At 45.3% G+C, this 7,026-nt stretch overlaps 1 pseudogene; it reads right to left on the minus strand.

Moving 5' to 3' along the window:
* Positions 1 to 4,783: 4,783 nt before the first annotated feature.
* Positions 4,784 to 6,279, minus strand: LOC128094991 (non-POU domain-containing octamer-binding protein-like; annotated as a pseudogene).
* Between the last annotated feature and the right edge of the window lie 747 nt (positions 6,280 to 7,026).

A 7,026-nucleotide genomic window follows, 5' to 3' on the forward strand; every position in this document is an offset into this window, starting at 1 on the left:
AGAGTGTTCGGTGATCCGATCACCAGAATAGGTCAGTTCGGGCCTTCTTTCTCTCGATTGGAAAAAGCACAGGGACAAATAGTCAAACTAGTGGAAACACATGAACTATGAACCAACCCATGGAACTGGATCAGGCCTTCTAGTAAGTGAGACAGTCGATTAGCTTGAACTATTTAGGAGGCCCCCAGGCAGTAGGACTGGAACCTGTCCTTAGTGCATGAGCTGGCTGTTTGGAGCCTGGGGCCTATGCTGGGACACTTTGCTCAGTCTAGGTGAAGGGAGGAGGGGACTGGACCTGCCTCGACTGAATCTACCATGCTGAGCTGAATCTCCTGGGGAGTCCTTGCCTTGCAGGAGGTGGGAATGGGGGAGTGGGTTGGGGGGAGGGTAGAGGGGACGGGAGGAGGGAGGACAGGGGAATCTGTGGCTGATATGTAAAATTAAATTAATTATAAAATAAAAAAAGAAATTATTTTGGAATGTGTTCTCTTAATTATTTTTCTCTATATTTTTACTTTCAAATCTTCTAGGATTTCAGTTCCTAGATATATTCTTACTTATATGCTATACTTATTGAATAAAAAGTTATCTTTAAAAGGTAGTTTGAAGTACTCTATATGAAATGATTATGGCTGAATAGTGTTGGATAGCAAAGGTTTCTGTGAATCTGGTGTAGACTGTCATTTGGAAAGGCTTTCCAAGTTTCTATCAACCACATTTCCATATCAGCATGTCATCAGAACTTACTATAACCTACGTTCAAACCAAAGCACTTGTTTGGTTAAATCACTGTTTGATTAAAACCAAAGATTGCCCATTGCATGTATGTGTCCACACTGCAGCACCCAACCCAGCTGGATGTTTTCAGTCAGTGTGCAAACCCAGTTCAGGGGGCAAAGCCACAGGTGGTGTGGGTCATAACCAGAACCCGTGCTGTTCTTCAGACCAACACCCACATTCACTGCAGCATCCCCTCACAGACGCTCCAAGTCATGATTTGTGTGTGAAACACCCTGCCACACCCAGTGCTTAGAGCTCCCTCACTCCCTTACACCTAAAGTATCACCACCTCATTCCTACAGTCCTGGCCCAGTCACCTCGGGGTCTTGTCCTCTACCATGGCCTGCTGTCCAGCTTTGCCTTTCTTTCCCCGTGAGGCCATCTAGGAAGGCATTCAATCTGACGTCTTTTCTCAATAGGCCTTGAGTCATTTCACCCTTTGAGGGGGAGAAGTTTGTATCAGTCAGCTTTTTACTGCAGGGATAAAATATCCGAGAGTAACGGCTCACAGAAGGGGTTGATTCTGATTCCCAGTTTCAGAGACTTCAGTCCATGGCCAGCCGGGTCCATTTGTGACATGCCACAGAGGTTGATCACTTCATGATGGTTCATACACTTAGAAAACAAGAAAAGAGAACTTCAGCTACAAGGACAAGACACCTTCAAAGGGGTGCCCTCAGAGATTTCATCCATCCAAGTCCCATCTGCAAATATTTCTATGACCTCCAAACAATATCGCCAAAGTACAAACCATCAATGGATTCTCCCATTGATTCAGTCAGAGTTTTCATGACACGATCATCTCTCAATGACTGGACTCCAAACTGAGGACCAGTCCTTCAACATATGAACCTTTAGGGCAATGGTTCACACCTTCCTAATGCTGCCACCCTTTAATACAGTTCCTCATGTTGTGGTGACCCCCAACCATAAAATTATTTCATTGCTACTTTATAACTATACTTTTGGTACTGTTATGAATCATAATATAAATATCTGATATGCAGGATATCTGATATGCAACCTCTGTGAAAGGGTCACTCAAGCCCCAAAGGGGTTGTGACCCATAGGTGGAGAACGACTGTTTTAGGGGGAGCCTTCCTATCTAAGGGTGAAGAAGAGAAGCGGTATAGTTGGCCAGTGTGAAATTGTTGTCTGTCGGCAGAGGAGACAGCCTGGAGATGCTCACACACTGAAAAATGGTGTGTCCCTCTCTACAGAGGAAGTCTGTGCCCACATGCCATGCATGAACTGTACAGCATCCCTCAGTGCTTGTGGTGCCCAAGAATTGTCAGTCTGCTATCACCAGCCCAGTGGGTCCCCTCCTGAACAGGCTGCCTTTCCCAATGTTATCACAAGTGAGAGGCAATGGGGGGAAAACCCACCTGGATGGAACAGAGGTACCCTTCGATATAAGGTGCCCTGTGCAGCCCACCGAGATAATAGCAGTATCAAGACACTCTGATTGAGGATGACCCCCATCAGCAGTGAAGCCAGGCTGTCTCCACAGGGTGCGGGCTGTCATCTGATTGCTCAGCTCCTGTAGCTGCGTGAATGAGCTTGGAAAAATCTTCATTAGCTGGTGCATTAAGATAATGGGGAAATAATGACACACATAGGACAATTACTTTCATTATTATGTAGGAATTAAATCAGAATATTTTCCCCACCCACTCTGCACTGCTCAAAGAAGGCTCTTACAGGTTTATTTCTCTCTCTCCCCCCCCCCCCCACCCCCCCACCACCATGGGGAAAGTTAAAGTAAATGCTTGAACTTGAGTTCATTATCTCCCAATTCCCGGCACTTTGTATACCTGGGAAATACCTTTTCTGGTGATATTTTATTTGTGCTTTGAAAAATAAAGCTTGCCTAGAGATCAGGGGAAAAAGGCCAGCCATTTTAAGTAAACAAAGTCAGGCAGCACACGCCCTTAATCTGATCACTTGGCAGGCAGGGTCTCTGTGTGTTCAAGGCCACACTAGGGAACAGAGCCAAGCGTGATGACACACGCCTTTAATCCCAGTACCAACCATAGAGACCTGGAGGTCTGTACAGACAGACAGTGACAAGGAAATGAGGTAGCTGGGCTAAGAGCCAATGAGAGGGCAGAAAAGCAAGACATATAAAGGCACGGGTAGACAGGAAGTAGCTCGCATTTGGAAGCTGCAGAGTTGGTGAGGTAAGGCTGGCTGGTGGCTTTTCCTATTTCCCTGATCTGTAAGGCTTTCACCCCTATATTTGGCTCTGTGTTTTTTATTTAATAAGACCATTTAGGAAGTTGTCTACAACATTTATTTACCTTTGTCCCTCTTTCCCTTTCTCTAACACTCAGGGAGCCTTTGGCAAAATTAATTAAAAAACAAAAAGGTGGAGAAATGGGGGAGGATGGCAGAAATCACTCTAGAGTTACAGCTGGCTGGTTTAGTTGGAAGAGGGTCCATCTGTCCTCTGAAAGCTCCAAAAATCCACAGGGACTGTGGCTTCCTTCATCTCAGTGCCTGCCATACTTTGTGGGTAGAGACGGAGTGATGCTCAGAAGCGAGGACACAGCCTATGCTTCTGGGGCACACAAAGAGGCACGGGTTATGGTAGTGGTGGAGACTGGGGAGGAGGAGGATCCGGGATGGCCCAGGTGGAGGCTGTGCAGGAGTTTGGGAAACCATCATGAGTTTGCATACTCCTTTGGACTTGGAGTGGGTACAGGTCAACAAACGACTTCCTGTAAGACCACATGCATCATGCTGTGCTTTGAATATGGCTAATATACAAATGACTGGTTGCATAAAGTTTTACTACATCAAAATGTTGAGCTGAAAGTTCAGTAGGATGGGAGGACTGGATTACTCGTTTAAAAGTCATATTGGTGGTGATGGCTTAGTTTTCTTTCACTGACTGAGTCACGAATATTTTATTTATTTATTTTAATTAATTAATTAATTAATTAATTATTTTTGTTTTGTTTTTTCGAGACAGGGTTTCTCTGTATAGTTTTCGTGCTTGTCCTGGATCTTGCTCCGTAGACCAGGCTGGCCTTGAACTCACAGAGACCCATCTAGCTCTGCCTCCCAAGGGCTGGGATTAAAGGCAGAATATTTTATTTTTTAACTTTGTGGTTTTTTTTTTAAAGGCTTCAAATGTATTTTAATAAGGTGATGCTGCATTACTGCTCCATTTCTCAGAAAAATTTCAAATTGAAGGTATCAGGAACAAATCAAACATAGTACACCAATAAAAAATGCACAACGTAACTACCTAAGATAGGCAAGGCTAAGAGCTACTGTCAGACCTTCAACACACAGCAACCCTGTTCCCAAGATTGTACTAGGCCTGTCAAGAAAAGCTGTGAACAGCAATATCATAGACACAAAAGGTCATTCATTCTTGAGCGGTCCTTACCCAAGAAAAAGATGGAGACAAGTTAACACAAGACTTTCTTTTTTTAAAGATATATACTAAAATGAAAACCTCTAAGAGGAAATGTCTTCCTTAGGACATGAAGCGGTTATATATGAGATATTACAGAACCGTATGTATGCTGTAACCTCTGTGGACATTTGTCTGAATTCTCACCTGGGAGTGAATGGAGGAATTGGGCTAGGTCATTGGAGGATGTTTAGGTTTTGTGCTATATATGGCAGTGTCTCTGGGGCTGAGGAAAATAAAGATGAAACATGATGGACGAAGAAAGAAGAAAACAGGAATGGTCAAGATTAATGGAGCTCTCTGAATTCATTTTGCTATGGTTCTCCAGTCCCTCAACAATCAACACACTTCAGGAATGCACCAGACCGCCTTGATAAAGCAATATACCACAGACTTTGATTTGTTAACTACCACCCCTCCCTTGCCTTCTGCCTCTAAGCATACTCCCTAGAGTAGTACAGGCAGGGAAGACCTATCTATTGGGAAAACCCCTAACGCTTTTCCAGGGTAGAATTCTTGCTAGTCCAAAAAGGGCCTTTCTTTTAAGGGTTGCGGGGAAACTAGACCCTGCAACTTTATTTAGTATCGGCGGCGTTTATGTGGAACAAATTCAGCTCCAGGAGCTGAGCGGTTGAATGCAGGAGGAGTTCCACCAATTGCTCCAATTCCTTCCATTGTAGCAGCTTGGCCGAAACGTTCAGTTGTTGTTGGGGTCAGTCCCAAGGTTCCGTCTGGCATCATAGTGGCAGGTCCTGGAGGAGCTGGGGTACCAGTTGGCACAGGAGCAGGGGGCATGCACCTCTGTTGTTTCTGCCCATAGCAGCTCCCATAGCCATTTGGCCCATCCGTATCTCTTGTTCTCTCGCATCAGGGAAGGTTCCCTTGAATCCTTCTTGCTGTCGCCCCACCATTTCTTCTTGTTGCCGCTGCATTTCTTCCTCACGGCGCCTGCGCTCCTCTTCCTGCCTGAGCTCTCGCTGCTTTCATTTCTGAACCTCTTGGTTTTGCAGCTCCTCCATTCTCTGAAGCTCTTCTTGATGCCTCATCAAATCCTGCCTCAGTAGCATAACCTGGTGCTCATGGCGTGCTGCCTCCATCTCCATCTCCAGCTTTTCACGAGCCTCCTTGGTGATGCCATCTCAATGAGTGCCTTCCAGGGCATGGCATACTCATACTCAAAGGATCCAGGCTGTGCAAATCTGGGTGGCTGTTCTCGTTCCTTGTGAAATTGCTGGTTTTTTTAGAACCAGTTTCTCTGGAAGTCCCTCCTCCTCATTTAACTGGTCCATAGGCTCCACAGTTACAGGCCGAGGAAAGGTGGTAAGCAAAAAGGAACCTTCACTGCATCTATCCAGAGTTTTCCGAGCAGCTGGCTTCCCCGAGAACTCAACAATGCCTTTCCCTGAGGGCCTTCCTCGGTCATCCACAATAACCACAGCCCTCTCCACCTGGCCAAACACGGAAAGGCTTCTTCCAGCAGTTCGTTGGACACATACTGACGAAGGTTGTGGACTGTAAGGGATGTACTGTGACAGGCAAAGCAGACATGTAGCTGCTTTCCACCAAGTGGCATATTATCCAACTCCACTTTGGCAATTTTTGCTAGGGTTCGTGTTTCCAAGCGAATAAAGCCAAAGCCTTTATCCTTATGAATGAAAACTTTGCCTGCTTTCCCATACTTCTCAAAAAGTTTCCTCATTTCCTCCTCGGTGATATCAGGCGGAAGATTGCCCACAAAGAGACAGCTTCGCTGAGTGAAGGTCTTCTCTCCTGGTTTCCTAAAGTTCTTCAGGTCAATAGTTAAACCTTCATTCTGGCTGCTGCTCTGCTGTCCATTTGCAGGTATTGGTAGGGGTGGCTGCTGCTGTTGCTGTTGCTGTTGCTGCTGCTGCTGGTGCGGCTGGTGGTGATGTTGATGATGCTTCCTTGGAGTATGGTTCTGCTTCTCCAAGTTAAAGGTTTTATTGCTCTGCATGTTTGCACCCTTGACTTTGGTTTGAGCACAGCAAAGAGTCTGTCTCCCAGTCCTCTCTAACCTCGACTTCCAATGCCCACAGTTCTTTGCTCAGAGTAACGGCGACGCTGCATGGCCTCCACCGTCCCCTTAACTTTGTTTTATATTTTGAGACAGGGTTCAAGGCTGGCCTTTAAGTCACTATAATCCCTGAGGATGACCTTGAACTTCTGATCCATTTCTAGAATTTCTACCTCTAGAATTCAGGGATTACAGACACGCACCACCATGCCCATTTAGACAATGCAAAGTAGGGGCTTTCTGTATACTAGGCAAGCACTCTACTGACCTAGTCACATCCTCAACCCCTAAGCTGTGATTTTTGATAATAGCTTGGCTCTCTGTTAGCTGTCTAGAGGGCCCATTGTGGGTAAGCAACATCCCCTAAAAGATATATTTATGTCCTAATCCAAGACCTTCTTTGGAAGATGAAGACCTTGTTTGGAAATAGGGTTTTTGTAGATGTGTTCAATAAAGATGTTTATGTCTGGATTAGTGTAGAGAGGTGTTTTCTATCTGGATATGTATTTGCTTTCTGAATGAAGTCCCCAGGCCTCCTTGGTTTAGGGAAGACATTGCTTTGGGAAATCACTCTTGTATTCTCACTTGCTTCAGGTATTAAATCTTTCTCTACTGTTTTGTGTCTGGTTAGGCTTATTGTAGCTTTGGACTCACCAAAATGCAAGCTCATTGTGAGGCAGGATAGAAAGACATGGAAATTATGTGAAGGGACAAGACCCTCTCACCCAGAAGACTGTTGAAGCCACTCAGGAGCTGAGAAGCAAGACTTTCAGTACATTTAGCATTA

Source organism: Peromyscus californicus, unplaced genomic scaffold (assembly GCF_007827085.1).
Source record: "Peromyscus californicus insignis strain IS unplaced genomic scaffold, ASM782708v3 Scaffold_4__1_contigs__length_199733344, whole genome shotgun sequence".
NCBI classification, from domain to species: domain Eukaryota; kingdom Metazoa; phylum Chordata; class Mammalia; order Rodentia; family Cricetidae; genus Peromyscus; species Peromyscus californicus.